The following is a 21,365-nucleotide window of genomic DNA, read 5'->3' on the forward strand; positions in this document are numbered from 1 at the left end:
TGCTGGATCTTTTTGTTTAAAATGTTGAATTATAAATGCCTCAATAAAATATTTTCTAAAAAATAACAGTGGATTGCGAAGAAGTCCCATTGGACTCGAAAGGTTGACTCCCTCCGCAGATGCTGCCAGACCTGCTGGGTTTTCCCATAATTTTTCTCCTTTTATTTAAAAATAGTTTGGGTAGAGGGAGGGTGGAATGGCTGTGAGACACACTTAGTGCCCCACACCCCAAATTACCCACTGTGCCACCAACCTGGACTTACTTTCTGCAGGTATCCCAGCAGTGTGTGATGGACAGCTTTATCGGCCAATCACTCTTCGGTAGCCGGGAGTAGGTTGTCCAATGAGCGGCGCCGGGAGGCGGGGCTCTTTGATCCCAGCTTGGACCCCCCCCGCCCCCGCCCCTCCACCACTAACCGCCCCACCCCCCCCCCCCCCCCCCCCCTGCACCCCACTCCACCCCGGCGGAGGCAGCGTGCGGAATAGCATCTGGATGTGGGCGGCTCTCGCTGCGGTGCCCTTCCTTTACCCTGCGGACTGCAGACAACACCGAGCTAGAGCTCGCTGAAGTTGTGAGTAGCCAAGCTCCCGTTGCCTCCTTCTCCTGGACTGAGGGCGGGTGTATGGGCAGCCTCTGTGTGTGTGTGGTTTGGGGGGGGGTCTGTCGGAGAGTGGCGGTGCTGAGTCGGAGGGTGGGATCTTGGGATGCAAGGACCCACGCAACCCCACCCCCCCCCCCCCCTCCCAAAGGGGAATGAAGTGAAGAGCGCGGGATGCAGGCACTGGCAGGTTTGAAGAGAAACCTGTGAGTGTGTTTGTCTCTCTATCTCTCTGTAACTCGTCCCTCAAACTGCCAGGTGGGAAAAAGGCCAGTCCCAACTTCCAAACTACTCTGGAATAGTTAGGAGTTTAGTTGCTCACTAAAGTCCAGGATCTCTCTCCACCCCTCCCTGTCAGAAGTATTTGGATAAAGCAAGCGCCTGTGATCAGTATCTTGTCTGCCACGTATAGCAGCCGAAAGTGGGTTTTCCTCATTGAGCTGAAAACGTTCTGACATTAAACCTCTTTTTTTTTAGAAAATAAGTTGGGAAAAACAAGCTCTGGGTGTTGAGCAATAATCTGGATCAAGAATCTTCTCTCAGACATGGGTTCCATTCAACCTTTTCCTCCTCCTCGCCCTGTGGGTTTAAAAAAAACATGAATTCTTACAAATTTTATATCCAGTGTTTTCATCAGCGATTTGTTTTTGCTACTTTAGGATCTGTGAAGGTGGTGCCTGCTACACCTTTTTGTTTTAAGACTGGATTGCTTTTCTTGCGGCCACCAATGTAATTATTGGGTATTTAAATGTCGTGAGTCAAGCTTGTGATTAGAGAGGAAATGGTTGAGATTCCTCTGCAGCTGATTCTCAACTACCAGTTCAAAGCCATTAAACACAGTACAAGGAGAGCCGAGGGCTGGTACTGCTATTTGCCTGCCAATGGGGCATGAACTCAGTTTTAACCGAATGTGTGTGTGTGTGGTGCATTGTGTTGAATTTAAGTAGTCCACTCTAGGGAAATGAATGGTTGTTGAATTTGGGAAAACAATTGGGGCTGGCTAGACTATTACTCAGCTTTTTAAATGATGATGTTTTTGAATGGTAGTCTCCCAGAATTATTAGAGTTACCGTGCTCAGAAAGTTGTTTTAACGTGATGCCAGGCGGCACCTTATTGTTTCCAGCAGTCTCACTTTTCTGTTTGAATTACTGACTGTGTCAGCTGCCTGTTTTGCAGCAGGATATTTTGTTCAAGGGTATCCAGGGGAAGAATGTGTTTTGTGACATAACCCAATGTTTCTAGTCAGGGAGTGCAGAATGTGACTGACGTCACCCAGTGTCAAAGAGCACCAGCCATTGCTTAATGGGGACAGTGGAATGTGATTTGTTTTGTGGGGAGGCAATGCGTTCTGTATGGCTGGGGAAGCAGTTACGGTTCGATGTTGGGGGTTAACAATCCATTTCAATGGCTTCAACTGATGTAGTGTGAATGGTTGATGCCACCAGGAATGAGTATCTCGGGCTGGGTGTTGAGTATATGGGTGACGGTCTGACTTGGATGGCCACAGTCATGGTTTGAGCTGTTCCCAACACGTGGCCACATCTTCCCTGGCTCATGATAAAAAGGGGGTAAATAGATGACAGTTTAGATCAGCGGGTTGAACTCTTGTCTCCAAGACAGAGAGGCCATTGTCACACAATAAAGCTTAAGGACATAGGCTGATGCTTCCTGTGAGGCAGTGCTGTACTTCAGAAAGATGCTAAATTGAGGTTCTGTCTGTTAAAGATCTCACTCACTTCAAACATTTTTGAACAGAGAAATTGAGTTCCCTGGCTAAAATTCCTCCCTGAATCGCTGTTTCCAAATTGACCCATGACCACTACCATCGAGAAGGACAAGATGCACCACCACCTTGAAGTTCCCCTCCAAGTCGCAAACCATCTTGACATGGGGCTGGTTTAGCTCACTGGGCTAAATCGCTGGCTTTGAAAGCAGGCCAGCAGCATGGTTCGATTCCCGTACCAGCCTCCCCGGACAGGCGCCGGAATGTGGCGACTAGGGGCTTTTCATAGTAACTTCATTGAAGCCTACTCGTGACAATAAGCGATTTTCATTTTCATTTTTTTCATTTCATATCGTTGTTCCTTCACTGTTGCCGGGCCAAAATCTTAGAGCTCCCTCCTTAACCGCACTGTAGGTGTACCTACATCTCGGGGACAGCAGCGATTCAAGAAGCTTATTCTTGAGTGCAATTAGGGATGGGCAATAAATGCTGGTCTAGCCAGCAACGTCCATATCACATGAATTTAAAACAAAATTAATGAGTTGTTCAGCAATCAGTTTTTATGGGACCTTGCATAGGGCTGTCAGCTTTGGTCAAACATAACCCATTAAGGCTTCATCACGTGACACTCTAACTTCCCCCATCGCCACATTCTCACTCTTCCTCTACCCCTCCTGCCCCCCAATCCCCCATGTCAATTTGGAAAGTGAGCAGGTACTTCATTACCTGATTGTACAATTCAACATTGTCTATCAAAATGCAGTTTTACTGTGAGACTGCCATTTAAAAAGCAGTTTTACGATGAGATTGCCCATTAAAATGCAGTTTTACTCGATGTCCAATGTTTCTGTAACTAACAAACGTGTTCAAAGGAAATAGAAGAAGAAAGTCAACATTTCTGCTAATACTTCTATCATTTACTATCCCCCTGGATTGGTTTCTGCTGTTAGGGCGATTAATGTTTAAACCCTGGAGACCCAAATGGAATTCTGGAGTGTTGGCAACCATAATGCATAGCAACATAATAATTGCTGAATATGAAGTGTTTGGGGTGCCTTAAAAATTGTGGTAAAGAATTATGTAAATATATGCTTCAAGTATAATGCGATAGTGGACCCTACAGTTTTTCTAAGTACCTAAAAGGTTCTTGCACAACTAAATTCTTACACAGCTGCTTTCTTGTAGTTGGTGAGCATCCACATCTTCTGCTTAGCTTAACCTGGTTTTAGCAGCAACTACATTAATGCCATGAGCAGATGATTCAACAGACGGGAGTTAAACCTGAGCAAGAGTGAGGAGAGACGATTAGGGCTGAGTGCGTGAGGGAAATGAGTGGCTGAGTTCTATACAGGCTGGGTTATGTGAAGGAATGACCAGCTTTGGAGGAACGTGGAGGTGCTGAAAGTCTTTGACTGTGGCAGGTGGAGTTGGTGACGTGGTGAAGGGCAAGATCTGCAATGATCCAAGGTTGGTTCAGCTGTAGTGAGCAGCTGGGGAGGGGGATGGAGTCATCAGCAAGTGTTTCGCAAGGGTCAAAACAATGTTTCATATTGTCCTGATATTCAATTGGATGATATTGTAGCTTATCCTAATTGAACATCATGCTGGCTTTCTGACCGACCAGGGGGTTGGGGGGAGGGGAGGGGGGGGGGGGAGGGGAGGGGAGGGGGGGGGGGGGGGGGGACAGCAACAATCATTGCTTTTGTACTCAATTAGTTTTTTCCCAATTAAGGGGCAATGTTAGTGTGGCCAATCCACCCAACCTGCACGTCTTTGGGTTGTGGGAATGAAACCCACACAGACACGAGTAGAATGTGCAAACTCCACACGGACAGTGACCCTGGGCCGGGATTCGAACCCGGGTCCTCAGAACCGTAGGCAGCAGTGCTAACCACTGTGCCGCGTGCCGCCCAACAATCATTGTTAAAAGACTGGGAGTAATTGTTGCTTTGCAAATTGATGGTGGACAGTTGCAGAATCTAGGATAGAGTAAGAGTTTGATCTGGATATCATGCACATACATTTGGAAGCTTCTCCCAGTACTTATGGAAGTTGTTGAGTGACAGTGCAGACATTAGGGGGGCTGGGGGGAGGCTTGGTGGTGAGGATAAAATTTTGGGGTCACCCTGTGAACGTTGGCAGAAGAAACCACTGCAGAAGGTATTTTTTATGTTGGGACATGTCAAGAGTAACACGTGAACACGTGAGGTTGTGGCTTGGAGATGGGCCACAGATAAAGTCTGTGGTGGGGAATGATGCACCTAATTCCTGTAAACGTGTATTGTACTTCCAATCACACAGCGTGTTTCTAAGTGTGAAGGTTGCTCCTTTATGTATTTTTAAAAAGTTACTCTTTGCATTATTGGTGGGGTGGGGAGAGTAGTGGAGGAATTGAGATTGACCCACTTTAGTAATTAATCTAGTCCCAGCACGAGTCGAATGCACACCCTTGAAGGTGTGGTTGCCTATACTGGTTGGGAAACCTGTGGCCCTGGCAGATTCCACCCTTTTTTTAAAACATCTCTGCATTGTAAGATGATGCTTGAATGAAATGCCTAGTTAGGCTCAGCAACAGGTTTCAACTATTTTAATTCTAATTTCAATTACATTGACAGACTGGTTTGGTGTGAGAAGTTTTAAAAATAAATGTTTTGTTGCTGTCACATGCACCAATTCCCTCCCGTGACGGTTTCTGATTGACCCTTTGGCTTCATCCATTGAAACGCAGAACGCTTCTTTTTTAAAAAAATAAATAAACAGAGGAAGTCCTTTGTCGCTGTTGTAATGCAGGGAAATTCAGCAGCCAATTTGCACACGGCAAAGTCCTGCATACAATAAAGAGGTCAATAGCCAATTGGTTCTCGGGATATTGTTTGAGGGACAAATATTCAGCAAATTTCCTTGGCCGTGTTTGGAATCTTTTCCATGCACTTGAGAGGATAAATCTTTCTTGGTTTAGCACTTCATCTGAAAGGTGGCCTCTTCGACCATGCAGTGCTCCCTGGAGAGACAGCCCAAATGTGTGTTCAAGCCTCAGCCTCAGGAGTGGGGTTTGAATTCTTAAAAACCTTGCTCAACAGTACTATTGTAGCATTGTTTGATTAAAACAGCAAATCCATAAAATTCCAACAGTGCATCGAATCAGCTCATCAAGTCTGCACTGACCCTCTGAAAGAGAACCCTAACTAGGCCCACTCCCTTGCCCTAACCCCCCTCCCCCCCTCCTCCCCCTAACATGCACATTTTTGGACACTAAACCACTCGGACACGGGGAGAATGTGCAAACATCACACACACGGTCTCCCGAGGTTGGAATCGAACCTGGTTTCTTGGCACTTTGAGACAGCAGTGCTAACCACTGCACTAACCAAAGTGGACCATGATCTTTCCTGTTTACGCACAATCCAAATGAGCCACAATTAATGTCGTTGTATGATCCGGGCATTGGAGACCACAGATTTTGGATAGAGTCCTGCTAATGTAAATCTCTTTCTAAGCATTCATCCAATCCTGCTTTTTCTTAGACTATTGTGCTGCATGCAAATTGAATTAATCATGACTTTTAATTTGACATGGGGTTGATTCCAGTTTCTGTTTGGAAAGCCTTTCTTTCCTGAAACAATTCAGATGGCATCAAATATGTGGATCCAACGCACAATAATGCTGCTTTGCTAATTAGATGCTCTGTATCTGGTGCGGTTGCAATTCTGCGTTTTACTTGTTAATATTCAATATTGTCAGGTGGAGCTGCACTGCATGATGTAGGGTCTGATTTACTTGGTGCATTTCAATTTTCTGAAATATGATATACCACACAGTCCGAGGTCTGTGGAAAAATAGAGTTCAGTCCAGTTGTACTTTGTTGTTTACCTAATCGTGGTGCTGTTAATTGAATGTTTTCAACTTGACCGTTTGCATTGGGCTGTGTTAAGTATTTCAAGTAATTCTTAATTTGCTTATTTATAGCTGTTGTATGTGCATTTCTCTTATTTTTATAAGTGAGAAGTTCGAATTATGTCCACTCTCTGCCTTGTCCCAAATTAGCACTCTATGAAACAGTTGATACTCTGATTTTTATTGTGGGCTCTACACTTGCAGTTGACTAGAGACAGTGGGATGAAAGGGGGCCTTTGTTTAAATGTACGTAGCAGTCAATCTGTAACTCTCTACAATTTCCTCAATTTGGTACTCGAGCAGGTCTGTTTCTCAGAAGTAGCTACCTATATATCATCCTCCAGTTAGGCTGCAAATTATAGATGTTACATTAGGCATACATTTTGTGAAATCCCAACTGTGGTTTCAAATTTTAGATTTGCAGTTTTGAGCAGTGACTAACATTGTGTCCCGACTACTACACCCTTCTGCTCACTTTACTGGGATGTCTTTTGGGTTGGTGTGGCAATGGTCAAACTGCTAGCAAACAGCAGTGTGTTTCTTCATCTTGCACAGCTCGGGTATTAAAACTTCTCAAGGTACTCGACAGGTGAGCAAATTAAAATAAAATGGGCACAGTATGGGCGGCACAATGGCACAGTGGTTGGCACTGCTGCCTCATGGCACCCGGTCCCGCATCACTGTCCGTGTGGAGATTGCACAGTCTCCCCGTGTCTGTGTGGGTCTCACCCCCACAACCCAAAGATGTGCAGCGTAAGTGGATTGGCCACGCTAAATTGGAAAAAGGATAATTGGGTAATCTTAAATTTATTTTTCTTAAATGGGCACAGGGCTAAAAGGGATGATTTGCAGTGGAGGGGCCAGTGATCTGTTGAAAGAGAGCGGTTTCGTGCGGGGCTTTAAGGGAGGAGAGTGTGAAAGAGATACATAAGGAATTCCAATGCATGGTGCCTCAGGGGGACTGAAAGCATGGACACTGATGGTGAGAGGAGCGAGGAGAAATGCACAAGACCAGAATCTCAGGAACGGGGAATTCCCGAGATTACTGTGTGAGGGATGAGGCCTTGATAGTCAGGAATGAGAATTCAAGATTTTAGATAGCGAGGGATTGGTTGGCATTTTAGATGAATGAGAGTGAATGATGAATAAGTGGACCTGGTGCAGGAGGAGATACAGACTGCGGATATATGTACAAACATAGGTATGAATTAGGGGCAGGAGGAGGGCATTCGGCCCCTAAAGCCTGCTCTGCCATCTGATAAAATCGCGGCTCATCAGATTGTATTCTCAACTCCACGTTCTGATAACCTTTAGTCCCTTGGTAGACAAGAAACTATGTAGAGCTACCGTAAAAAAAAAAAAAAAAATTAATTGACCCTGCCTCCACCTCTGTCTGGAGAACAGAGTTCCAAAGGTTCACAACTTTCTGAGAGAAAATAAATTCTTCTCATCTCCGTCTTAAATGGATTAATTTAAGATTTAAATCTTAAATGCCCCTATTTTTAGGCGGTCGTTATGACGTAGAAGAAATTAGACAAGTTACTCAACTTGCGGTCAAGTTGAACACTTATACAGTTCGGCAACATGGTAGCATAGTGGGTAGCACTGTTGTTTCACAGCTTCAGACTACCTGGTTTGATTCCCGGCTTGGGTCACTCTCTGTGTGGAGTCTCGTTGCGTGGGTTTCCTCCGGGTGGTCCGGTTTCCTCCCACAAGTCCCGAAAGACGTGCTGTTAGATGAATTGGATATTCTGAATTCTCCCTCTGTGTACCCGAACAGGTGTTGGAATGTAGCGACAAGGGGATTTTCACAGTAACTTCATTGCAGTGTTAATGTCATCCTACTTGTGACAATAAAGGTTATAAAATAGAAATGAGAAGTAATTCAGACAGTCCAGTGAGCTCAAGGTGGCATGGTTGAGTTTTCTGCAGTAGATACTTGACTAAATGACATTTTCCTAGTTCTTTTTAAAATAAATGTTGCCCTGTGTATGCATCGGGCAGATGAGAATCTTTCAGATCCAAACTCAGAATTGGCTGACAGTAGCTACGTTGGCTGTGACTGTTCACGATCTGCATGATTATTAGAAAAAAGGAAGGCCCTTGTCCTGGACAGTACTTGCCCTGTTCTCACCGGAGGATGTTAACAGGTTCAACTGGGAGAGCTCCGGTGTCAAATAAAAGGAAGACTACCTTCTGAGGATGCCTAAGAGCATTTTACAAGGTGTCATCACGGTTCTAATGTAAGAAATGTGGCTGCCAATTTGTGCACAGCAAGACCCCACTAATGGCAGTGAAATAGCTGATCAGATGATCAGTTTTATTATTGTTGGTTGGGGTCATAGATATTGACCAGGGTGGGAGAACCCACACCCCTGCTCTTCTTCGGATAGGGGCAGCTGAAGGGACAGACAGAACCTTGGTTTAATGTCTCATCCAAATGACTCAATACTGCGGCACTCCCTCAGTACTGCACTGTAATGTTAAGCTAGGTTCTGTGCTGAAGCCTTTGTTTGGGTTTTGACTCACATCCTGCTGACTCAGAGATGTGAGTGCGACCACTGTATCACAGCTAGCACCTAAATGGAGGCTCAATGTCCCTAAAACTGGGTAACTGGGACTTCCTGGATTTTAAAATGACCGTACAAACATTTGAACAAAACAAACTCTTTTTGTTTTTTGAAAATTGCTTGGCAATCTCCTCGGGTTTAAGACGCTACGGATGAATTTTGGAACATTTGTATTAAGTTAAGCTTAGGGTAAGATTGTGTGTGTGCGCCTTTTACGACTTCCAAGATGTTTTTCATCCTCTTAGATGATGCATTATCTCCACAGCTAGTGGTGAAGATAAGCGCAGCTAGAAACTAGATGTAAAATGCATTTTAATAACTCCACATATATAGAGAAAAAAGGCTTGAATTTATATTGTGCCTTTTGCAATCTTCCAAAGCCCTTGACAGCCAATGACTCCCTTTTGAAGTTTGATCCTTGTTGTAATGTGGGGAACACAGCACCTAATTGGGGCATAGCAGGTTTCGGCAAACAGGAAGGAAAAAGTGCAAAGCTATTTTTTTTTTAGGTGTTGTTTGATGAAACTCGTCAGGACACTTATCCTCCAGTAAACGGACCCCGAGATTAAAGGAGGTGGTGAGGGGAAAATGAAGAAAATAGTTGGGTCCTGTGTGATGTTTTACTGTAACAAGTTGTCTCCGCCACCAGTCTGAGAAAATAAAGACTTGGGTTTACATGGCAGTTTTCACGACCATCAGATATCTCAAAAAGGCTTTGCTGCTAATGAAGCTCTTGAGTGTAGTTGCTATTTTAATGTAATCCAACGGTGCAGCTGTCGCTGGTCACTGCACTGGAGTGTCCTCCTTCATTCTCTGTGCTCAAGCCCAAGCTGAACCAAAGGCTTGAACATTGTTTCTGAGCAGCAGCACTCCTACATCCAACTAACCCCCTTCCATCTCATGAAAAGTCCATCATTTCTGCAAATAGATCTTCAATGGAAATAAAATACGTCTTAAGACACGAGCACTGCCATTCCCTGTGACAAAACTGCAAGTATAATTAAAGGTACCACTTTGAAATTTGATTCTGGGATCTGTGAAAGACAGCCTTGATATAAATAGTTTAGATTTCCCTCTGGGATCCTTGATTGCACGTTAGGCGACGCATGAGCTAGTGTGGATTTCTATCAGAGTTGAGATCTGGCACAAAAAATTCCAGCCACAGAGCTATTTACACCTGGAGCCTCTATCTGTCTTTGCGGGTGACTGTCTTGTAATGGAATTCTCAAACTTTTGTTGCTTTGAGCAGTATGGTCTTGTTCTTTTCCTTCTCCAGAATGATCTGAAAGTAGCCCAGAAATTGCAAAGGGCAGTTAGTGGCTGGGTGATATGGGTCGGAAAATTCAAATGGAACTTCTGCTCATGCATTTGAAACATCTTATTTCCTGAAGACAGGACGTGACTTCAGTTGGAATCTTATTTGCAAGTGGTTTGATTCAAAGTGTTACTTTTAAGATTCAATGTTGGCTTTGAAGTGAGGCTGTTACTGAAGTGGGAATAGCAACAAAATCAGTACTTATTATAATTACATATTTGATGACGTTTGCCTAGAAGCAGTGGTGTAAGCAAAATTTGTAATTCTTTAAAATGTCAAAGTAATCTAGTCGTTCAAAAATGTTTGGGTTTTTTTCAGAGTTTGTTTCAATTGTAAAGGATCAATTGTAATTTTCTTGAGCAATTAGAAATGGTGCTCCATGTGACTTGGTGACCGGTGGGCCGCAAGCAGTACCAACAAGAAGGAAATTGAGAAAGAAGCCATATGGCTGGCAGACACAGAGCTACAAGCAGAGGAGCTGGATGGTAAAGTCAATCAGTGCACAGATACAGACACAAAGAGAAAGACAGAAAGAGGAAGGCTGAGCATTCTTAGGAGTAGAAGCAAATCAGGTCAGCTTTCTGGTTTGGCAGGAAAGGAGACAGAAGTACTTGTGAGTTGGCTAAAAAGGTCTAAAACCTGGAAAACTGAGAGAATAACTTGGAGACATTAAAGATGCTTAGGCAGATGCCTAAGAATAAATCTGCCAACAAAGGAAAACTAGCATGTGACTGCGGTTGGAAAATGAAGTTGCAAAATAGGTCAATGACAATTGCCAGAATGGAGACTCAATTTATTGAGGATCTATCTGAATCTTCACTCTGAAACAAGCAAGAAAATTAAGCATTGCAGATTTCAAAGCCAGGCCTGGGTGGTTTATTTCTAAAAATAAATTTGGAGTACCCAATTCTCTCTTTCCAATTTAGCATGGCCAATTCACCTACTCTGCACATCTCTTTGGGTTGTGGGGGTGAGACCCACACAGAAACGGGGAGACTATACGAACTCCACACGGACAGTGACCCGGGGCCATTATCGACCAGGGTCCTCGGCGCCATGAGGCAGCCGTGCTAACCACGGCGCCACCGTGCTGCACCAGGGTCGTTCATGAAGAGAAACAATTTTGCACTGTGACAGAAGACCAATATTGCACAGTGTCTCCCAGCAGAACGTAATGACAGGCTTGCCCCATTTCGGCGGTCTATAATCAAACATTCACTAGCAATGGATATATATTGGCCTGTATTGGAAGCGTGGATGAGACTCCTATGAATTTTGACATAGGAGCTGGTCAGACAGTGAGCAAAGTTGGAGGGAAAGCAGTGTTAATGAAGACAACTGGCATGAGAGAAACTGAATTAAATTGTATAAATATGTTTCTATGGCTTTTAATTTGATAAATTTGTATATAATGTATACAAATATAACTCGTATCTCCATGGTGGCTATTTAGTTAGAAAAAAAAGTTCAACAATAAAGATACTTTTTAGCTCCTCTTCTTTACATTTGGGGATGGAATTCCCGTAACAGCCTCCCCGAACAGGCGCTGGAATGTGGCGACTAGGGGCTTTTCACAGTAACTTCATTGCAGCCTACTCGTGACAATAAGCGATTTTCATTTCATTTCATTTCAATTAGCAGGAGCAGTCTCGCACCTGGCAACTCTGCAATAGCGAGTCAATGGGGGAGGGTGGGTTTAATCACCCAAATATTACTCATGTAAAAGTTGATCCCCATATCTTTGACGCAGTCCTAGAAGCTCTACATTTACACACGTATATAACGTAGTCATACTCATAAAACCGTCGTAACCATAGCTTTCAACCAATTTCCCAGACTCGCCATAGTAGACCCTCTTCCACCAGGAATACAGACACATTTGTAGTGTTAGCACAGTTATCTACATCCGGGAGGGAATGGCCCTCAGTACTCACCATTGACTCCAGACCCCGTGAAATCTCATGGCTTGCGTAAACCAGGGAAAGGAAAGCTTCTGCTGATTACCACATACTACGCCCCCACCCCTTCCCCTCAACTGTTATACCAGTACTCCTCCATATTGAGTAAGAATTGTGAATAGCAAAGGTTATACTCTGGGTGTGAAACTTCAGAGTCCATCACCAGGCATTGCTTGGCAGCAGCACGTGACTACATGTCATGAAGGACATTCTAGCTGTAATGCAGAACTAGCCTAGCTGTTTTAGCACAGCTACAGTACTAGCACGTACCCAACGATGTAGAAAATTGCTAGTCAGGCCTGTCTGCAAAAAGCAGAACCCAACATGACCAGTTACTATCCCATAAGTCTTCCCTCATTTATCAAAGTTATGGAAGGTGTCACCGACTTTGTTATTAAACAGCATGTCTCACTAATAACCTCTTTTTGATGCTCAATTTAGATTTTGTCATAACGTTGTTCGAGATTTCATTGCTGCTTTGGTCCAAGCAAGAGACGTTGAGAGTGACGTTCTTGACATCAAGGCAGCACTTGACAAAATATGGCATCAAGGAGTTTGAGGAAAAAAAATGGGAATTGGGGGGGGGGGGGGGGGGAGGTTTGGTGAGGAACTCCCTACCTCAATCAAAGGAAGATTGTGGTGGTTGTTGGAGGCCAATTATCATCGCCCCAGGACAGCACTGCAGCAGGATATCTGAGGCCCAACCATCTTCAGCTGGCCTTCCCTCCAGGGATATTGGCTGCTGACTACACAGCATAGAATTCGGTTTGCTGCTTCTCGGATAAGGCAGCAGACCGTACACATATACATCAATGTCAGGGGAACATTCAGACTTAGGCTAATATGTGGTATGTGAAATTGGTGTTGCACAAGTAACAGGCAATGACCTTCTCCAACAAGAAGAGAATCTAAGTGCTGTCACTCCCTTTTAAGATTCAGCGGTATTACAATTGCCAATACCCCCACCATCCTCATCCTCAGGCATATCATTGACCAGAAACTAAACTGGACCCGCCACATAAGTACTGTGACTTCAAGAGCAAGCCCAAGGCTGGGAATTCTGTGGCAAGTAGCTCTTCTCCTAATTCTCCAAAGCCTGTCTACCATCTACGGGGCACAAGTCAAGAGTGTGATGGAATAGTCTCCACTTTCCTGTGTGACTGCAGCCCCAACAGCACTCAAGAAGCTGAATCATCCAGTGCAAAGCTTGCTTGATATCCCATTCAAAACCTTGAGTAGCCACTCCCTCTACCACTGATGTACAATGGCCATCATGTGCATCTAAAAGATGCACTGCAGCAACTTGCCAAACCTCCTTTGAAAGCATCTTCCAACCTGCTAACTACTATATCATCAAGGACAAGAGCAATAGGCATATGGGGATACCATCTGCAGATTGACCTCCCAAGTCATTCACCTTCCTTGCTTGGAGCTATATTGCCACTCCTTTATTGCTACTGGGCCAACGTTTCAGGATCTCCCTAACAGCAACATAGCGGTCACCACTTGGACACCAGTGGTTCAAGAATGCAGCTCAAGATCACCTTCTCGAGGACAGCTGGGGATGGGCATTAAGTAAAAGCAATACCTCATCCCATGAAATAATTTAAAAAAAACTTATTTCACCATCACACACAGTTGCTACTTGTTAACTTATTTTGTGTACAAGACCACCCAAATCCCTCTGAACATTTAATATTTAATAGCTTCTCACCATTTAAAAAATAATTTAGATTTTTCCTATTAATAACTTCATAAGTGAATAACTTAATATTTCCCAATAATATGCTCCATATGCTACATCCTTGCCCCGTCCCTTAATCAGTCCACAATCCCCCCCTAGGGCCCTATTATTTCATCCTCCTCGCCTCGTTCTGTAACATCAAAATCCCCTCATCTAAGTCACTGAGATCCATTGAACATATCTGAGGTCCAAGCACAGATGTTTGTGGCACTCCACTATAGTTACATCTTGCCATTGGCAAAATTATCCGAATTTATATATTTTTATTTATTTTTAATTTTTATATATAGGCGACTAGGGGCTTTTCACAGTAACTTCATTGAAGCCTACTTGTGACAATAAATTATTATTATTATAATTATTATTATCCCTTTATTCTCTGCTCTCTGTCCATGACTACATTTTCAATCCTTGCTAATTTATTATGCCCAGTCCTTATAAACCCTAATCGTGTATAACAACTTTTTGTTATCGAATGCCTCCTGAAAAGCCAAATATGCCACACATACTGATTTCCTGCCTTATCTACCCTGCTGGTTACACCCTCCGAAAAAAATAACTTCAACAGATTTGTCCGTTCAGAGAACTCTTTTGACTCCACTTAATCTGATTAGGATAATGGGTTGGTTGAGGACAGCCTGAAGTCATGGTCAGGTACTATATAAATGCAAGTTCTTTGTCCTTTCACTTCCAAACTAAGAAAATAATGTTCAATTGATATATAGTTTAGTCTCTGCCACCATTCATTTATAAGATGGATGTTAACATGAATGCTTCCGAACGGTTTCCCAGTGCAAATCCCCATTTTAACGCCTCAGATTTCATGTGACCGCCAGTCCCCCACCACCCCTGACACACAATTTTTAGGGTTGTATGGAAGCTGGGGGGGGGGGGGGGGGGCATTCAGACCGACTGCTTATGCAATCAATGTGCAGACCATTTGAAGCAGCTAAGTACTTGCAATGACCTCCAATTTGACGAACGCAAAATCTACATTGTAACTAGGGACTCGTGCATAAGTAACTTTTTATAATTCACATTATAACTCACTACAGTGATTAGCTACATGAAATCTTGGCGATCTATTTCTTCAGGTACAGGGCATTTGATACACATGGCTGCAAATTGCGCGTAGAACCAGATTTTATGATTGTCACCATGATAGAGATTTGGTGGTACACAACAGAAAATATGGGTATGATATATAGTCATAAAGGTTCTTCTTCCTCTACAAAAATTATGGATCAAAACTTTTAGAAAGTCCGAGCATGTACTTTAAAAAAATTATGTATGTGTATATCTCAAAACCTAGATTGATTTGCGCAAGCTTTGACCGTTGCAAAGATAGAAGAGGTAGCATGCTGCCTTGCGGTGCTGAGGACCCGGGTTCAATCCCGGCCCTGGGTCTGTGTGGCGTTTGCACGTTCTCCCCTTGTCTGCGTGGGTTTCACCCCTACAACCCAAAGATGTGCAGCTTAGGTGGATTGGCCACGCTAAATTGTCCCTTAATTGGAAAAGAATAATTGGGTATTCTAAATTTATTAAATAAAAAAAGACATTGGAAAGTTGATTTTGATCCTGTTGGTCTATGTCTGATCAGCAGCATTATATCAATTTGTGTAGCTATTTACAGGTGAAGTGACTTCCTTTAGATTGCAGATTTTGAAGCCGTCTACCCCGCCTACTTATTTTTATTATCTTTGTTTTGTAATGTGAGTACTGAGTAAATCTGGACTCGATGAGCAGACAGTCCCGTACAATGCGAGATATGTGGTGAGTGTTCTTGCACGACAAGTAAATCACTTGGAGAGTATGATTTGCCCACAGATAAATCTGATTGCCATACAAACCTTTCCTTTAGGTTCTTTTAAACCATCACTGTATTTTGTCCATTGTTTTCTCATGAATTGTAGCAATTTCTAAAGTGTTTTGTGCCATGTAATTAAATACCACTGATCTAGTTTGAAGAATGATGGAGCCAGTGTAAGTGCTGCAACTTCTCCCTTCGGACCGAATAGTTTCAGCATTAGACGGTCTCTGATTCAAGCCTTCGGCCGCGTGATAACTCATTGTTCCCGTAAACAGAATTCCTAATATTCAGCACTGTGCAATTAATAGGTTGAGTAATGAAGCTATTTATTGGTGGCTTATGCAGCTCCAGGCCAGGAGTGTCATTGCCAATTGGATTCCATTGTAGCCCATGAGTTACATTATGATAATATTTTTGAGCACTTGTTGGATAGGTGCTGGCGATTTGTGATTTTAGCATTCGAATACCAACATCTTGTATTTTGGAAACTTTATCCCGCATGATTGTTGAAGCTTGTATGTGGAAGGTAAACATATGAAATCAGCTCATACTGAAATGCTGTTTATTTTGGCGATAACTCTCCACTCCCCCTGTGTGTCTGGGTCTCAGTTGCTGCAACCTGCCACAGTCATGATTCAGTTTCAAAGGGCTAATGGATTTAACTGTTCTGGCATTTTAAAATAGCAACAGCAGGATGCCATTCAGTCCTTTACTGCATTCTCACTGCATTCTCCTATAAGTGTATGTTGCTTCAGTAGCAACATTCGTATGTCTGTTTCAATCTCTCTCTGGTCAAGCTATCCTCACGTTGCGGAGTGAATGTGGAGTGGGGACTTGCACAGCCCATGAACAAATTTCTAAAAAGTTACTGCGGATTGGACTTTGAGCCAGTGCGAAAAATAACAATCCATAAAAACAGCTGATGTTTTGGCAAGGGTGGGGGGGGGGGGGGGGGGGGGGGGGGAGGGGGGAATGTTTTGGGGATATGGGCATTGCTGGGAAAGTTAACATTTATTGCTGATCCCTAGATGCCTGAGGTGTGCAAGTGCAGTTTGAGAGATTGGGATCATGTTGTCATGAATTAGAAATGAATTAGACACTTTGGAGGATAGGTGTGAAAATTAGTGTCCTATCCTTTCAGAGCAGACTGATCTGGTTCACGGAAGTGTCTGAAAAAGACTTGTACTCGTATAGTGGCTTTTCATGATCTCGGGATGCACCAGTGCATCTTGTAACCACTTTCAAAGCGTGATCGTTGTTGCAATGCAGGAAATGTGGCAGTTAATTTGTGCACAGCAAGGATCCATAAAGAGCAAGGTGATAATGCCCAGATAATCTGTCTTTCAGTGATGTCGAGTTAAGGATAATATTGACCAGGAAAGTGGAGAGGACTCCCCTGCTCTTCGAAATGGAAACCATGGGATCTGTTACACGTGTAATCTGTCTTAAAATTGTGTAGCCTTTCCTAACTCGGGAGGTGTGTGATGGGTACGCATCCCTTTTGTCTCGGTAAAAACTAGCCAGCTGGTACCTCCAAATTAATGGGTTATTGATTGTAACTGTAAAACTGTTTAAAATCAGTCTTGTCAATTCGAAATCAATCTCCGATGATTAACAAACAATGGATATTGAAAATATGCTTGTGTTTGAAGCGTGTCTTTTTGGGGGGTTTATCCGAGTTAGATTTATTTTTCAATGAAAAGTCCGGTGATGCATGTTTTCATTTCCAGCAACGGATGCTTTTTTTAGTGATAGTTAACCAGACGTGTACATGTGTTTGTGATCGCCTGTATTAACATGACTGGCTTTCTGTTTTTATACTTCATGCCCAAGAAGTAGAAGCAATATCTTCAGCTTGCAGTTAAAAAAAATCATTCATAAGAAAATAACCAAAAGGTCATGGAAAATAGGTGCAAGAGTAGGCCATTCAGCCCCTTGAGGCTGCTGCATCAGTCAGTAGGCCATGGCTGATCTTATTTGTAGCCGAAACTCAATTCCTGACTTCTCCCATAACAACTTGGTGGTTATTGTAGACCAAAAATCTATCTAACTCGATCTTGAGTATGTTCAACTGCTCTCTAACGAAGGGAATTCTAAAGATTAATGACCCTCTGAGCGAAGAAATTTCTTCTCATCTGTGACTTCTCGCATGTTTTAATAAGATCACCTCCTTCTAAACGCCAATCAATGGAGGCCCAACCTGTTCAACTTTCCTCAAGGTAACTACGATGAAGAGGTTATCAACCTAATGAACCTTCTCTGAACTGCTTTCAATGCATGTGTATCCCTGCTTGGGTAAGGAGACCAAACCTGTACACACCGTGGCGGACTGGGTCTAAAAATATTGGTTGCCAGGAGACAAAGGGGGCCCACCCACAACTACAATGCTATCATTTAATTTTCATTACGAATAAATAAAATTTTCAACAAATACATATGGAAAAAAGGGTACAATTAAAATTTTTGTGGAAAAAATGTGTATTTCTTAGTAATTACAGTGTACATGTACTGTACATATTACTGGCAGTAGATACCAAATGTAAATACAGAATGTTATAATTGAATTAAAAAAATTTTTTTTTAAGTAATTGGTTGATATTTTTAAATAGTTTACTGCACAATTTACACATTAACAGATAGTTCAAAAGCACAATAGAGCATTGCATGCAGTCCACTATATTAAGAGCAATCCTTTGTGTTCGCTAGATGATTGTGCGAATCTGCCAATAATTGCTTCTGCATCCAATTCATCTAACAATTCCTTTTCAATGGATAGCAACATGTATGACTCCAAATTCTCCTCAGACAGCGAATTTCTAACCTTGTCTTTATGATCTTTAGCTTTGAAAATGTCCTCTCACATTGGACTTGAGTAACTGATAGTGTGCAGATGACTTTATAAAGTTCATAAAGGTTATCATATGCCTTGTCATGAAGTCTGTTGGATGCCAGAATTTTTAGTACACACGATGGGCAAGTGCTGCAAATTTTACAATTGTTGCAACTGGAATCCATATTCTCACCATCATTAAGCAATAGCTTTAATACATCAAAGTTTGAAGCAAAAGAAAACAATTCCAATATTACTTGATCTTTGCTGATTTGTGGAAACAGCTTAATAATACCTCCCAATGCTTCACCTTCAAGGCCCTTCTCTGCAATAGTTTTAAACTTTGCTGGGTCCAAGCAGGACACATCTTTATACAACTGTTTGTGTTGTACAAAGCGTGATTCTAGTGACTGGACAATGCGATCCATTATTAGGTTAAACACATTTACTCGAAAATCAGCTAGAGAATCTGAGGAATTTCTTTCATCATCAATAAGCTCATCTGCCATTCAACTTTGTTGTAGCTGAATCTACCAAACTCCATGCAGTAAACATATCTAAACCACTTGTCTGTAGATAACTTGATAACGGGGTTGTAGTTTCAAATATATACAAGTAAGTAAATGCTAACAAAATGGTTTCAAACTTTAGAAGACTTTGAATTAAAACATTTGCTTCATGTTTTGTTTTTGCATCAAACTTTTCTGAATCTTGTATCATGATAAGCATGTCAATAGATTTACGAAAGTACTGGCAGCTGCATCATCAAAATGTCCAAATATAGTTGTTGCTGCATTGGATTTTCCTGACCATCTGGTCTCACCAATTAGCTTTAATCGTTTCATTTTTTCTTGTCCTAGATGTTTTCCAACAACTTCTATCCATACAGCCATTCTCTTGTATGATGCTATCACAAAAGTTGCTATATTCTGGAGCAAATTGAAAAAAGAAACTGCAGGCACACAACATTTTGTTGTTTCAGTTATCACCAAATTCAAGACATGGGCATAGCACCATATATGAACATGTTGTTGATCAGCCACATCAGCAATTTTACTTTGTAAACCATTATACTGGCCATGGTAGCTTGCAGCGCCATCTGTGCTATGATAAACATTTTGGGGGGTCAATTTTAAGATGCTGTAATGTTTCAATCAATAGATCAAAAAGTCCCTGTCCTGTACCATCATTACTTGGCACAACTGAAAGTAGTCGCTCACAGATAATACCTTTAAGCACATACCGAATAATAATGCTAAACTGATCGATGGATGAATTATCTTGTGTTGAATCAACCTGAATAGAATAATATTTTGCTTGAGAAACTTCATGACTAATTTTTTCTTGTATCATATTCTTCATAATTTTGATTAACATGTTTATAGTTGTTTTACTCAGGTATGTAACAAGTCTACCATGGCCTTTACTTTGAGCCTTTCCTTGTTGCTCTAATTGTTTGATTCTTTGTTTAGACTTGTTTTGCACTGCAGAATCGTGAGCTGCCATAATGGGGTCATATTTTGCCATCAACTGCACTGTAGCTAAAAAATTGCCATGATTCAGAACCTCATTATCTAGAGTGTAGGCCGATTAATTTCTGTGACCTCGAAAAGGAAGTGCTTGCTTGCCTAACATCTTTATGATCTCTATAATCCTCATGACAATACTTCTCTGCTTCAATACTTCTTCTTTCCTTTTAATTAGTGATGCTGCAAAAATTTATCTAAGGTGCCATCATTAACCACACTGATATATTGCTGAGCATTTCTGACATGTGTTGTTGTCGATTCATGTAAAGGCAAGCTCTGGCTAATACGCCTGTAGTCACTAAAGCCACGTACAAAGGGTGATGGATTACAAGTGTTGGGAAACTCAAAGGCTAAGCAGTATGAACAATATAAGCATCTATTTTCTTTATCATATGTTAGCCATTTTCTTGGGACTTAGTCATTCATAATTTTCCTCTCCTACAAACAAGCATCAAGTGGCTGAAGTGGATGTTCAGCAAAAAACTGTTTTAGCTTTGCTCGTGATGGATATTGGAAGATTCCAGTAATTGATCTTTCATTTTCTTGCGTAGGTTCATTTACAGGATGTGCTTCATAAACCAAGTCATTTATGCTTGAAGGAATATCTGATTCCCTGTCACTAGTTGAAGCTATGTGTTCAGATGTTGCAACTACAGGCAGTACAGATACCGGAACAAGGAAGCCAGAAGAAATATTGGGCCTGGGTTGATTAGTAATGGATGCACTTGCATTTGTCTCTACATTCAAAGTAGCTCTTCTCTGTTCTTGTAACTTGCATGTCATTGCATCATCACCATGAGCATTGTTTCTTGCTTCTTGATTATTTGTTGCAGAACTGGATATTGATGTGGATTGTGCTTGTGGTATTATAAACTCTGTAATAGGCCTACATCGCTTGGCTGATTTCTTCCTTTCTGCTTCTTTTTGTTCTTTGCGTTTTAGTGACCCAGATTTATGCTTTTTCTTTTCCATGCTGGTAGGGGTAATATTCCTGAAATAAAAACTTAATTAAAAAGAGCCCGCATTGGGAAAAATGAATATTGATGATTGCAAGAATAACTTGAAGGAACGCCAGATAAACCCCTACTTGATAAAAAATATAAAATAACTTACTTACACTTCAATAGGCTATGTTCATTAGTCAATACTACTGTGGCCTATGCAGCTTCAGAAGAGGAGACAATCCACTGTCCAGTGTTCACACCAGCAAGCAACTGAGACAACTGTTGAAACTTAGAAGTTTGGTCCGACTATAGTAAGACATTAAGAATGGTCCCACGACCAAAGTTAACATGTCCAGTTTGATACGAGTGTAGTGTTACAAGTCGTAACCCTTTGAGTTTACCGATCATGGCTTATCACTTCAATATCTTTGACCTCATGATTCACGGT

General features: G+C 42.2%; 1 protein-coding gene across 1 annotated transcript in view; it reads left to right on the forward strand.

The window, feature by feature from the left end:
* The first annotated feature begins 450 nt into the window (after positions 1 to 450).
* The window catches only part of LOC119951475 (plastin-3-like), a 95,111-nt gene continuing 74,196 nt past the window's right edge, over positions 451 to 21,365 (forward strand). Inside the window, exon 1 of the mRNA XM_038774685.1 lies at positions 451 to 572. The gene's annotated coding sequence lies outside the window, so the exon portion shown is untranslated. The remainder of the gene's footprint in view (positions 573 to 21,365) is intronic.

Source organism: Scyliorhinus canicula, chromosome 17, assembly GCF_902713615.1.
Source record: "Scyliorhinus canicula chromosome 17, sScyCan1.1, whole genome shotgun sequence".
NCBI classification, from domain to species: Eukaryota; Metazoa; Chordata; class Chondrichthyes; order Carcharhiniformes; family Scyliorhinidae; genus Scyliorhinus; species Scyliorhinus canicula.